The sequence below is a fragment of the Cheilinus undulatus genome, linkage group 7, assembly GCF_018320785.1.
Source record: "Cheilinus undulatus linkage group 7, ASM1832078v1, whole genome shotgun sequence".
NCBI classification, from domain to species: domain Eukaryota; kingdom Metazoa; phylum Chordata; class Actinopteri; order Labriformes; family Labridae; genus Cheilinus; species Cheilinus undulatus.
The window spans coordinates 20,253,789-20,268,262 of record NC_054871.1 but is presented as its reverse complement, the minus strand read 5'-3'; the positions used below and the strand labels follow the sequence as shown (position 1 = coordinate 20,268,262).

At 42.1% G+C, this 14,474-nt stretch overlaps 1 protein-coding gene across 10 annotated transcripts in view; it reads right to left on the bottom strand.

Moving 5' to 3' along the window:
* ptprsa (protein tyrosine phosphatase receptor type Sa) overlaps positions 1 to 11,409 on the bottom strand; it is a 321,629-nt gene extending 310,220 nt beyond the window's left edge. For all 10 annotated transcript variants that reach the window (XM_041791166.1, XM_041791171.1, XM_041791168.1 and 7 more), the window contains exon 1: positions 11,141 to 11,409. The gene's annotated coding sequence lies outside the window, so the exon portion shown is untranslated. The remainder of the gene's footprint in view (positions 1 to 11,140) is intronic.
* Between the last annotated feature and the right edge of the window lie 3,065 nt (positions 11,410 to 14,474).

Genomic DNA, 14,474 nt, shown 5'->3' with positions numbered 1-14,474 from the left:
GTCTTTGGTTTAGAGTCATAGTTCAGACAGTGCGCTGTGGGAGTGTGGAGGGAATGCTTATTCTAGCTCTGCATCTGCAAAAGAAACCTAATGGAAGGTGGAGGACTGACTTTTGTCAAGGCTAAAGAAATACTTAAACACAATATATGCCCACCTTCTACCCTCTATTCCCTCACTTCCTCCAAACCCCTGAGCTCCACACATGATCCGAAGCTTCTCCAAAGCTCCCCATTACCCCCGCCTGCCTCTCCTCCTTATTATGTAGTGGCTCCTGCACAGCTGTGATTCACTCTCCTTTTTGCCTCATATCTACGGGAACCTCTGTCAGAAAAGGAACAAGCATTCCTGAAATGCCATAAATGCCGTGTTTTGAAAAGCAGCACCCTCACATCTATCATCGTTTGTACCCTTGGACAGGAACCATGAAACACAGAACACCTGGATGCATTATCCACAGGAATCGCTACACACTTGTTCCTTAAAGTTAGCTGTCCTGTTTGTGTAAAAAAGAAAATCCCCCACACAGAGAAAAGTAAACAAGTAAGAGCTACCCCCCTCTCTTTTTCCTCCATTGTAACCATGGTATAAACACCCTGTTTCCATTAGCAGCTTGGCTTGGGTCTGGCCATTAGCGACTGCCGTTGAGCTAGCCCCTGGAGAAAACACAGGTTTGTTAATCAAGCAAAGGCAAAACAATTACTAGAATCCGATAATCAATTGGTGTGGACAAACAATAAATCTTTGGTGGCTGCTCCAGAGGAGGACAAGTGGTGGGGAAAGGGTTCCTGCTAATTAAACAAAAAAAAAACCCTGCTGGTATGCTATCGTTAGCTAATAGCTACGCCGCTACACCGTTTAGCCCATCTGATTAGGCTGTTTGACACAGGCCATGCAACAAACATTACAAGGCCTCTTTTTAACTCTCCCTGCATGCTTCCTGTGCTGCCAGACTTACAGCTGTATTTCTTAGAGGGCTTTGAGGTTGCTTCTCCTTTCGGTAGCCGTAAAAGAAAAAAAAACAATGTTGGTGTCTAACTGCCAGTGATAGATTATGGCTCTAAACATGATTAAAAATGAAATGATCTCAGTTTTAATATGAAGAACACAGAAAAGTAGACGCTTAAGAAATGAATTCTACTGTATTTAGTGAACTACTGATTATTACTTAAAGTCTAAAATATACAGTGCCTATAACAATAATTAACTCCTTGGGTTGTTTTACCTTTTCACACATTGTATAAATCAGTAAGGGTCAATATGATTTGCTTTTTGCCAATGTCCCATGTCCCCCTTTAAGTGACTGACCTAATTTAAGAGGTCAAGTCAAATGGTGCTAGTAGTCTCACGATTAGTGAAACGGGGATGACCTGAGTGCAGTGAATGTGTCTCAAGTGATTATAGCATGAAGACACGTGTGTCTGGAAGGTCCAGTTACTGGTTAATAAGTATCCCTGGCCACCATTACACCATGAAGACAAAAGAACACCCCAAGCAACTCAGAAAATGTTATTGAAAAGTGTAAGTCAGGGGATGGATACAAAAAGTTTCCAAGAAACTGCACAGCCCCCAAAGTTCAGTTAAATTTATCATAAAATTAGAAGGAATATGGGACGTGTAAATCTGCCTAGATCAGGTTGTCCTCACAAACTGAGAGACTGTACAAGAAGGAGACTAGTGAGAGAGACCACCAAGACACCTATGACTACTCTGAGGGAGGTACAGCTTCAGCAGCTGAGATGGGAGGGACTCTACTTGTTGCCCAGAGTCTTCACCAGTCAAAGCTTTATGGGAGAGTGGCAAAGAGAATTCCACTATTGAGGAAAAGTCATATTAAATCTTGACTGAGGTTGACCAAAAGGCATGAAGGAGACTCCATGATCAGGTGGAATTAATTCCAAAATAGTGACTTTTTGGTCATCGAATGAGACACTACGTTTGGCGGACACCGAACTATACACACCACAAACGCACCATCCTCACTGAGAAGCACGGTGGTGGCAGTATCATGCTGTTGGGATGCTTCTCGGCAGCGGGCCCTGGAAGGCTTGTAGAGGTAGATTTATTTTCCAGCAAGACAATGACTCGAAGCGTACAGGGAAAGCTACACAGAAATGGTTTAAAGACAACAAGGTGAATGTTCTAGAGTGGTCGCATCGAAGCCCAGACCTCAATCCAATGGAGAATTTATGGCTGGAAAAGGGCTGTCACACCAAATTCCTGTGCAACCTGACAGAGCTTGAGCAGTTTTGTAAAGATGAATGTAAAATTGCAGTGTCCAGATGTGTAATATTGACCATGACTGATTTACAAAGTAGATAAAACGGTAAAACATCTAAGGGGTGAATACTTTTTATAGGCACTTTGCAAAACTCTGAGTACAAGCAGTAGCCAATGCTAAATAGCAGCATAGTACCTCTGCTGAAATGACAATCACTCGAGTGTAGAGATAGGAATTTCAATTCTAGTTGTCTTCGGCTGGATCAAAAATCCTGAATCCGCAGAGGCAGAAAAGCCTAATAGGGTGTTGGGAATCATAGTGATAGGAGGGGAGCTAGATGGCAAACGCTGGGGGAATCAGGTAAGACAAATCTGTCTGGATTTATGAGAGCCGCGTGTGAACTGCAGAATATAGACCAGGCAAATAGAGGGGAGTTTACAATATGTGGTTATGAGCGTTCACTTTCAATATGCTGTGAAAACCATGATATATTTAGCCATAAAACTGTGGAAGAAACACCCATGCAAAAAGGATGAAATCATATGTTTTTGACAGCTTTAAACAGGTTGATTGACACCCTACAATAGTTTTATTAAGTCTATGAAAAGTAGAAAGACTTTTACTGTCAGGGAACATTTTTAACATCAAAATTCAACTGATTGCAGTTTTTGTTATTTTCTTCAGTAAAGCTGCATTAAAGGTGAATGTGGCAGAAATAATAATCGTCAGGCAGGCAAGCTGACATGTCTCCACTTAGCACAATAGCAACCATAACTCTGCCATGGTCAACAACTACTCATGACTTCCTTTAAAAAGGAAGCCTGCCTTGTTTCCAGCCACCTCTTCCTCCTTGTCTCATTAAGATTAAACCTTGCTCTCTCTTGTGCTTCCTTACCTCATCTATCCTTCCTTACCTCCATTTCCTTTGTCACATTTTCCTAGTTTCTTTCACCTCCCTGTCCATTTTCCCCCCATCAACCTGCTTCTCCTTCCTCGCCCTCTCTGCTCTCTTCTGCCTCTTACATTTTGACACGTCTCCTTTACACCCTCACTTTGTTCCCTTCATCCCCAAATCCCTCCCTCTGATCGACTCTCTTTCAACTCTCCCTTGCCCGACTTGTTCGTTATACTTGCATCTCTTTATTCTAATTCTTGTTGCCATCATTTTCATCCCTCTATCTTTTCACTTTGCTGTTTCGCCTCATGCTTCCACTCTTGATCAAGCTTCCAAAATTCCTTAAGTCCTCTGCCCCTCCTTTCTTCTTTTCTCCACCTTGTGTCTCCCTTTGCTCCCCTTCAATCCACAGTTCACAGGTTTCCCAGGGCACATTGTTGCATCCCATCGGAAGCTTGCACAGCATCCTTGCCATAAATAATTGAAGAGGCCCCACATGGCCAGGCACGCTCAGTCTAAATGGATTATTCTGGGGGAGATCAATGCCGGCCTGTGAGGGTTTTATTAGGGCCTGCAGATGAAACGTACAAGGCCACCGCCAATGCTCTCCTCTCTCTGTCTTAATTCTGCCCTGCTCTTGCGTGACATTCTCAGCACCTCCTTTGGCTTTCTCGCCTGTACCTTTAACCATCCACTCATTCCCCGCGAAGACCCCACCACACCAGGCTAAGACCAGGGCAGACGCCTTATAGTACAGGTCTGAATTAAACATAAATGACTACCAAGACAGTGCATGAATCATTCATTCTTTATGATGCCTTTGACTATGATGCAGCCTAGTAGTAAACGGGCGAGACAGCATTTTGTTATTCCTGCCGCTGTCAAGATGCATCATCCTCACAGACCCCCACCATCATCAGCGCCCCCCCCACCCTCACCAGCATGACGGGAAACATCCGGAGATACCCACTGGAGTTGTCGAGGGCAAGAGAAAGGGGGGCGGGGGTGAATTGCAAACGTGACCTTCAAGAGTTATGACCCACGGGGGCGGGTGGCGGCTGTGGTGGCAAATAACCCTCTGCAAGCTTCTTTCCCCCGAGTAGATTTACATCTGTCTCATCCTGTGAGAGGTTTCCTAATTGTCTGCTTTCCGGAAAACACCCTGCCAAGCTGGCAACCACGGGTAGCTTGTTAGATATTCAGATCTACCCAGTCCATGTTATATTAAAGACAGTTTCTGCACCCCTACTAGAACTCTACCTTTTGCATAACCTCCAACATATTTTGCAATAGTAGCAACAATCTTTCCATTGAAATTAGCTACAAACAATCAACCACACACCTAAGCTTCCTGTTTCCATAAGTCTCATAGATGCGTGGCATGCAGGTAAGGATGTCATAGCAAAGCCGCTTAGAAGAAAGACAATCATGGAAGCTTGGCATGGAAGCTTGGATTTATATTTCATTCATGATTATATGGTGAAATCTGTCTATACAGATGTGATATGCGTAATGGAAGAGAGTGAGACTAGCAGTTTAAAAATGTTTCATTATCAAATTTTAAATCTGCAGAAAATCATCCATTGAAAAACATAAAAATCATCCACTGAAAAACATAAAAAACTCTCATCCACTGAAAAACATAAAAACCTCTCTTCATCAACCTCTCTAAAACATAAAAGCTTTTCTTTTTCTGTATTATTCATTATTAAAGCAGTCCGATCATAGATGTCTGCACATACATGGATAAGAAGGCCTCCCAATGAATAATTTAGTGCACTTTTATATCATCACTTTGCAGAAATCAAAACAAATACAGGCACAAAATTTGGCTTTGGTTGCCCAAATTTAATTACCCCAGCATTGTTTATTTCCATTGCTTATTTGTGTATGTTTCATTTTACACACATTTACATTTTCTTATCTCTTTTCTTTCCATTAACCTTATTTTATTTTGTGCATTTAAAGGCCGCATTTTAACTAGAGATGGGCCAGATCAGATCTAGTATTGTTATCAGGTCCATTATTTACATTACTTTTATATTGGAGATCCGACTGAGGGCGCACATCCGCATGATCCAAATTCTGATTGGATCTTGGCCATAAACGCAGCACATGCACAACCAAGCTAGTTTAGTAGTGCACTGTGAAAGAGACAGCAGCTTAAACTGAGTCCACTCATCATCATATTTCACTCTAACTTTAAATATTAGATAAGTTTTATGCATTTTAAAACATTTTATCTTTGAATAAGAAATACAGTTTCAAGTTTACAAGAGCTTTGTGCAACCTTACGCATAATACCACCAAAAATAACAAGTATATTGATTATGATTTTTAAAAATTTCACATCTGGTATCAATACTGATGTATCAGAATCCGATCAGGACTGAAAAAGAGGTGGATCGCCCCATCTCTAATTTTAACCCCAGTTCAGAAAAAGACTGGCAATGAGACGAACTGAAACTAGAAAGTGCTTGTGACATGCTGCACTGCAAAGCATGTCCTTTCACACCACTGCAACAGGAGAAGACAATTTATATAACTCTCATAGTCACTTAATTTGAAGAAGTTTATTTTTTAAGTTACAGTGCAATAAATTTGTCTACATGAAGGACAGCACTCCACATCTTTTCTGTATTTATATAGTTATAGCATATCACATATTAGGCTGTATGGTTGCTGTATAAGGGTGATTCGTCCATGGGTATCTTAGCAAATTCAGCTACTTACAGCCTTGAATTTCTCATGTAATAGCTAGTATAGGACTGTACCTCCTGCTTAGGTGCAAAGCTAATGGAGGGGAGGAGAGTGTTTCTTTATTGGGCTGAAGTTTCTGTATGAGAAGTTTACTGCCAAAGAAGAAAAAAGTTGATGAAGACAGTTTTTCGCTCAGATGGACAGTTTTAAGACAGTGTGTGCAGGTTAAAATGAGTTTGAGCAGGTTGTAGAGTCCAGTAGAGAGAGAGAGAGTCCTGTTTGTAATTGAGTTCAAGAGCTTATGCAAGAACAATAGATGTATCCTGTCAAAACAGGATCTGCATTTTCAATTATACATTATCTGCACTTACAACATCCGAAAACCAGCTATTGGCTTGATTCAAGGCTAAGTTCATGCTGCTGCACCTGTGACTGGTTTTAAAATAGTCTCACTGCATCACAAAAAATTTGGTCTGAATGATAATTTACATATTTACTCTTGAAAACTTATACTGCAAAGGTTAAGATTTATCAGGTTGAAATCAAAGTGATACAAAGATGGAAAATTAAGAATGAATTAAATATTGTGCAAAAGATTTTGCATCACTGGGTGAGCACAGTGTCTGAGTTTTAAGTTTAAGGGTGCCTCAAATGTTTGAGTTTGAATGAAAAAAATTAATCTATACCATCTTAAATCCATCTTTCAGCCAAATTCTGTGTACTAGTATCATTGCTTTTACATAGAAAATGCACCATACAAAACAGTTTTGGACAGTTTAAATATGCTACACTGATTGTTGTTTCTCCTTCAGCTATTTTCTGTTTAGACTGTTTATTTTAGTTGCCTCTGAACACATCTTCATTGACATATTCATGGGTTTTCTGAAAACACACATTAGCACTGTAATTATCCTTGAGTTAAGAGCCTTTGAATGCCTCAAGTGCTCCTCTTAATGTGAACTAAGACTTCCTCAGTGATCATAATATGCTCTCCCTACTCGTGAAATAAGACCCTGACAGGGTTACATTTTTGTCCCTGCACGTTCAAAATTCTGATCCTGGGGAAAAAAAAAAACATAGTAACCACGTAAGAGCAGGAAATATGAATGCACAAGATAGCTCCTCTAATGTGGACAAACATCCATAGATTCATGCACTCTGAGAGCTTCCCGCCACTTTAACCCTTTCACATAGTTCGATTTGGTGTGTGCCTGGCAGACATGAATAGTCATTGCTTTGTGAAGTGAGGTTATGAAATGAAGCTTAACATCTCTGACAGGGAGACAGGGACCCTGAGGCTTTTAACCCTGCTCGTTTCAAACCAATGGGCCTCTTCTGCTTCCCAGGAATGGATGTACAGGAATCTCCATGTTCTTCCTTCCTGACATCTTTAGTGTGTACCAGAGAAAATGTGCACACATCAAAGCCATTAAAATGTCAAGGCTTCGACGGTGGGCTTAAACCAGGTCAGAATGCTCATGGAAAACTTGTGAATAGTGCATTTTTGCCCTCATTCTGGCAGCAGAAGCCTCAGCTTATATCTTCGACTTTAGAAATGACAAACCAGTGTTCAAAAGATTCAAGGACAATTCATGTTCGCTGCTGTTAGAATATTCCAGCGCTCATTTGCATGTGGATTTGAAGACCATATGCTTCCTGACAAGATTTACTATACAATACGGAGAGGTTGGAGAGACAGCTGTGTACAGAAAGGCCCTGTCACATTACACAACTCTTCCTTTGCTTTTCTTATTAATTAAATACACTGAAACCACCACTGCTGTTCTGACTTGCTTAAAGATAACCGCTGATATTTGTTGAACCCAAATGACTTTGATGTGTTTGCATGTGGCAGAAGGAAAAAGGAGGTGTAGAAGGGATGAGATGGGATACTCTGAAATGGCATTTTGCTGCTTAGAATTTCAAATTCTGTCACAGACGCAGGGAAAAAACATGAGAGGGGGGGAAAAAAGGCCGCTGTTTATCTTGAGGTGACAACTAACAAGCACTGCTATCCTGGTAATTAGACTGCCGCAGTGCACATGGGCGAAGCTCGCCATAAAGTATGCTCATGATTAAATATTTTCTCTCTTTTCGGTCTCTTCTCGCTTTCAGCAGCTCTGCCTCTGTCTCCTGCATTAATGACATGGCTGCACACTTAAGCTCTGCGGCCCTTATGACACCGTAGATATGACTTATAGCTGTAATAAAAGTATGTGCGTGCATCTTCGTGCCTGTCACTGTGCATTTGCAACATGTTCCAGCCCTCTTTTACACGCCCAGGTCTTTGCAGTCCCTGCTTTTGACAGGTGAGCATGATTGAAGTGCATTTCTGCAGGGAGAGAAAACAACGGATACTTCAGCGTGCCATCCAATCACCCATCTCATACATATACAGTGAGGCTATTTGATTGATGTCAAGCTCAAAGGTGTGAAGCTATGCTTCCTCTCCATTACCAAAAAAGCCACCTCACAGAAAAGGCTGGCCTGCACTTTGGAGATTAAATGTCTCACAGTGAGTTTTGTCATTAAAATCTTTCAAAATGTCTCATGTGAATACTCTGATATCAAGGTAAGAAAGGGATTTCACCTTAGACCTTGGCTACTTAAGCTCCTGCGCTTCTCAACAGGTTACCTTTTAGGTATCAACCCCCCTTGAGGGTTTCTTTGATGAACCCTTTTCATCCAAATTCTAACTTGAGCCTGAAAGTACAATTCTGATTTTTCTTTTCTTCCACTCGCCTCAAAGCCGTCCATTCAGCTCTACTTTTTAGAGTGTGTAGCCGCTCTGCATGTCCAACACAGGTATTTGATTGCTCTGTGAGCAAATGCTCGGTGAGGAGACGCTTCATAAAATGTGTCCAGCCCATTAAGTCTGAGGAAAAGACACCGGTAATAGCTGTCCTTCTGCAGGCCTGTCTGTTAAGAGTGACTGCCTCCTCTCTTCATTGGTTGGCACCACATCTTAATACCAAGAAGAGTGCACAGACACATCCATATGGAAGAATTATGATTTAAAATTGAATAATTAACAGCTTATATACAAGCCGGAACTCCCACTGGTGCTATGTTGCATAAAAAAGATGTAATATTACAAAAAGAAGCGGAGAGGTAATGCAAATCTCCCCTCTGTATACGCCAACTCGTGCATGACATCATTTGTTTCATCACTGTGGTTCAGCTCCGCATATTTTAATGTCTTCCTTCTGCAGGCAGGCAAACTTTCTACTGTTATTGGAGAAAAAATGTGCATGAAATATGGAGAGGGCGAAACTCAAGAAGCATATGATTGGTTGCCAGAAAAAATCTGCAGCAGCATAAGTCTGAATATAATTTAGAGGGGACTGTGGACTATTTCCAGAGGGGTTGCTGCATGGGTGCAAAGGTGGCATGTGTGACTGTGTGTGTGTGTGTGTGCTCTATTGGTGGATGTTACCTGCTTTGCTTTGATGCTTGTGGGCACTTTGCTGTATGTGTGGAGGAGGAGGAGGAGGAAGGGGGGGGGGTCACTCCAAATTTCTCATGTGACGGAGCATAACAGGGAATTGTAATACACAGCAACATCATAAATTTGATTACATTACATTGCACTGCAAGCCTGTAAGCCATTTCCAGGCGCCATAAAAACGCTATAACTAAGTTACCACGGGTACAAAGAAAAATGAATAAAGCCATTTTCTTTTAACAACCCAAGCGCTGGCGAGATATTGTTCTCTCTTCTGGCTTTTATGAGCTTTGCAGACGCGCGATGCGCTCATTTCGATCGAAACGGGAGACGGAAGAAGATGGAAAATGAACAACTAAGGAGTGAAATGGATGATATTGTTCAGTGGCAATTGTTTAGACGTGAAGCTCCAAATGAAAAATGCGCTTTTGTAACATTTTTTTTTTCCATAAACGGGATCTCCTCTAATGCTTTCCACTGATAAATCAGAATAAAAGACTGAAAACTAATGTAAGCACTGTTATAGATAAATAGAGAGTGATTTGACGCACATATGCCACGTTTAAATCATCTTTGTGTGATCATTTTTGGTTATTTCTGGTCAAATTAGGCGCTACTCTTGGGTATATCTGTGCGTAAAAATACGCAAACGATATAAAAAGACAAAACCCGGCTTTATTTCAATATAACGACTAATTTAAAAGTTTTATATTGAGGATTTGTCTTCTTTCTCCTTTTAAAGCATCATAGTCATGAGACCAGGCAAATCATCCGAGGAGTAAAGCTAGTCTCCATACAAAGGAGCGAATGTAAATGGACTCGGACTCTTCAGCATTCAACAAGGGCATCACCTGCACTTTAAAAAGTCAGTGTCGCTGCCGTGCTGACTCCACCTCAGAGGGGCTGTGGGAAGCTCCAGTGGCGCACCTAAAGAAAAAATCTTCCTACAAAAGGACTGAATCCGTGATGCGCAAATCTGGTCCAGGGGTGTAGACCACGACTACAGTACTCTCCAAAGTCCAACGTGTATACCTAGAGCTTGAACATCACATCAAACAAGCGGTCTTCACCGAGAGAGAGAGAGAGAGAGAGAGAGGGAACTGAAATATCGAAAATGGCATTTCCGATTGATGCCTGCGAGAGGAATTGGATGTCTCATGATCTACGGGCATGTTCTCATACAAAGCATCTCACGGTTGACTTGGCCAATGAAGCACCCCCCTGTGGAGATGCACTTGTGAGAAGCCCCCCACCCCTTCTGCCTCTCCTCCAAGCACACACACACACACACACACACAAACACACACCTCCGCCCGATAAAAAAAGGAGAAAAGAGATGATTCAGAAATCTGCGTTAAGCTCCAAGCGCATAAAACTGTAAAAGGAAAATTCACTCCGCTGCCTTCCCTCTGCGACAGAACCACCCTGCTTTCCTTTTCTCCGGTACATTAAATTGTAATTAACTCTCAATTTGAAGGAATTGAGAGGGGGACCGTCGTCCACAATGATGGATCTCCTCCATAGCACAGCAGCAGACCTGCTCTGCTCACCACCAGCAGCAGCACCAGCAGCAGCTCTGCGGTGGCGGAGTCTGGTTTCCCGCTGAGTCCGGGACTATGAAGCATCTCTGTCCGTCTTCAGCTTTAAAAAAAAAATCCACTTTGCACTATTCGGAGAATCTGCTTCTCTTTTTTTGGGCACTTGCTTCCGTTGTGTGTTGTGCGGGTGTTTAAAAGGCAGATCAGCCTAACGCACGGCTCGTGCGCTCCGATACAAAAACCATGCCGATTTTTAAGACAGTGACAAAGCTGTGATTTAAAGCCAGATAGACAAAAGTAGCAGGACAGAGTGAGACAAAAAGGAGGAATAGAAGTGTGCTTACCCTCTCGACACCCTCGGAGTTCCTCTTTCTTTTCTTCCAGCTTATAAACCCTCACATCTTCATGGTTTAAAACAAGCAGTAATTCCCCGGGTTTGTGTTAAACGTGTGCGTCCCCGCGGCAGGTCCAGTTGGGGGAGCGGTGCAAAGGTCCACTCTGCCGGGTTGAATGATGTGTTTTTCTCTCTTTTTTAAATCCCACCCGAGGAGCGCAGGTTGCTCAGGACGCGTCTGGGGTGTACGGCAGGAGGAGTCGCTCCCTCAGCAGCCGCCGCCGTGCGCACTTGGAGAAACCAGAGCTGTGTCCGCGCAGGGAGGCTGAGGGAATGATGTCATGCGTCCGGCCCTCCCTCTCCAGCCACCCCTTAACTCACGGCTCTCTCCATCTTCTCTCCCCTTTTTTCTTTATCGCTCCTTTTTGTCTTTAGGTAGCTTTATTATCACTTGTACTGATAATAAAATAAAATACACGTTATTATCACCCAAAAATGTTAAAAAAGATAAAAGTTGAACAGAGTGGAATGCAATATTTTCCCCAAATGTAGAGAAACTATGTTAGAATATCTCTAAACAACTTGTTTTTTTTATTTCCCAACATGCATGTCCATATTTATCTCCAGCTTTACAGCTCTGACTGCAGGCTGTGCAACTTGCTTTGGGCGATATGTTTTTTGCAGTGCTTCACTTGACGTGATGAAGTCATGCCGTTCCCCCACGCCTCACTGAAGGTATCGTCCAGTGGCATCGTCCGTCTGCCTTTACCCGGGATAAGAAGGGAGGTAAGATAGCACGAAACGGACCAATGCACGCTGCGCGCACAGCCAGCCCCCTCCTCCTGTGTGCAGCAGAGTGTCTTAAAGATAAAGCTTCATATCTGCTTATCACAGCTTTAGGTGAGGATCACTGTGCATATCATGCACTACAGTGCAAACACTAGGTGATTTTTTTAAGAGCCATTTGGTCTTGATCAAAGATGAAATAATTTAGGAGGTGCTTCTAGTGATTGATGGGATTTGGATGCCAAAATAATATGTCAGGCTTTGTCACAAGGATTTTTGATTGCCATTAGTATAGAAGGATGGTTTCCAAACTTTTTCTGCAGACACATTGTATTTTTTCAAAATGTCACCATACATCAGCAGATTGAATACCCATAAATCATTGCTACTGGCCACCATTTTTGCTGTTCATGGGGCCATTGAGTAGGACAAGTGCCACCCATTTTTTGAGTGTTCATGTGGACCCCCTTACTTTAACATTGACTGTGTCCAAAAACCCATCTGCTTTGCTTCTACTACACACGTGTGAAGCTTAGATCTGGCTGTTCCCAAACACCCACTCCAGCCCCGGGTTGTAGCACATCAATCCTAGTGAATCTATAGCACCCTACATGCCTAAACTTGTGCACAATAATGTCTTTCCAATGTGAGCTTTATTGGCTAAGCTAGCAACTAGCTGGCATGGCCATTGGCCTGTAAGTTGTATTATCTGATTTTTGGTACATGTTCACCCCTAATAATTGCCTTTTTGACAGCTGAGGCTTGTTTAGGAAATTAAAGAAGAGAGTAGACATTGACGTGAAACCATAGTTAAAGGTTTGCCAACCTTTTCTGGACATTTAAGATTTCATATTTTACCCTTTTAAGACTTATATTGTTGTCAGAGGTCCCCTAAACATGCCTGGTAAGTTTGTTTCTGAAAAAACACTCCAGTATTGGATTTTAGCACGACTAAAAACCTCTCTGTTTCAGCCCCGCTCATAACAAGCTGTTTCTGTCTGTGGCTTCAAATGTTATTGGGCTGTCTGACTCCGCCCCTCTCAGGAAAGGGATGTGGCTTAATGGATGTGGCTCTAGAAGAGGGCCGAACTTTCTTCCAAGCAGGGAGGGCCAACCAAACGTGTGGGTGGTGCTAACTCCCCACATGACATCATGAAGGGAAAATTTGAGAAGGGCTTGTTTCAGCACATATTTTATGAAAGGCAGAGAAAGGGGGAGGGGTGGATTTTTCTGATTCTTGGAGGGATTGTGGACAGGCCAGGGGCACATATTTCTGTTTGAAAAGTCTGAAAAAGTGTATTTTGCACAATACGTGACCTTTAAATAGAAAATTGCTTTGGATTTCAATATTGATTTTCTAAGATATTTTTTTTATTTTTTGCCAAGGATGACAGTAAATGGAATCAGAAAAATGAACAAGAGAACGGGGGAGAAAGGGGCCAAAGGCCAGACTTGAAATACCTAACCACTGTACCATGTGAGAGCACCAGATTTTCTTTCATTTTGAATCAAAATGAAATTACCACTTGTTTTTCCATTACTTAAGATTAGTTTCAGAACCTTAAATCCAAATACTGAAGGATACACAGATTGGGTTCTCTAATCTGTAAAAAAAAAAAGACCCCAGGACCCCTTGACCTTCTTCACACTCTCCCATCCATTTTTCATGCTTCTGATGCCCTTACATCTGTCAGTGAGTTTTACAAATTTGAAACCAATGAAAAGAATCAAAAGGAGCCAGGACAGGACAGTGGATACTGTTGGAAAACATGGAGAGAGAGGGACATGCAGGAAAGGGGCCAGAAGTCACAAACAGGCCATCTTTCTGGGCCAGCTTTCTTCTGGACGGATGCTGATTTGGCAAGATTTTTGAATAAAATAAATGTAAATAGAATACATATTTTGGTTTAAGTAACACATTGTTTCATTTCAAAAGAGGGTGACAGATATTTTGGCTTCCTATTTCTGGGGCTGTCATGTTGTCCTTTTCCGAGTTAGGTATAGTATGCTGTGTCATGATTGGGGAAAAACAGGAAAGATGCTTTGTAGGAGACATAGCACACTTAAAGTACCTGAAGCTGAAAGTTGATGCTGAAAACTGCTGCTTTAATCAAGAACAGACTCATAATAATGGGTTTATCATCTTCATATGGCTGGATAGGAGGCTGTGGGGGACTTGATTTGATGAGCTGATGGTCACTGCTCTAGGCTATCAGCACCTCAGTGTGGTAGTACTTTGACAAAACTGAATCCACTATGAGTATCTTGGCTGGCCTAGAACCTTGCACCTATATTAAGGCTTGACTTTGGTAATAATTCAAATAACTTTAACCGGTACCTGACATGGAAAGGCTGTCTTGGGTCTACCCCATGCCCTCTAAACTAAGTAAAGCAGACATGCTTTTGAGATGCCTGTGTTATATTAGCTTAGCATGGCTAGCGCTGCTATTCAGTTTAAAATGCCCTCTAACCAACAAAGACATGGTTGTGTTTGTTCACCTGTTGCTCCACTGTCTTCTTGTGCTCCACTTTATCAACCAGGAAATGGCAAACAGAGC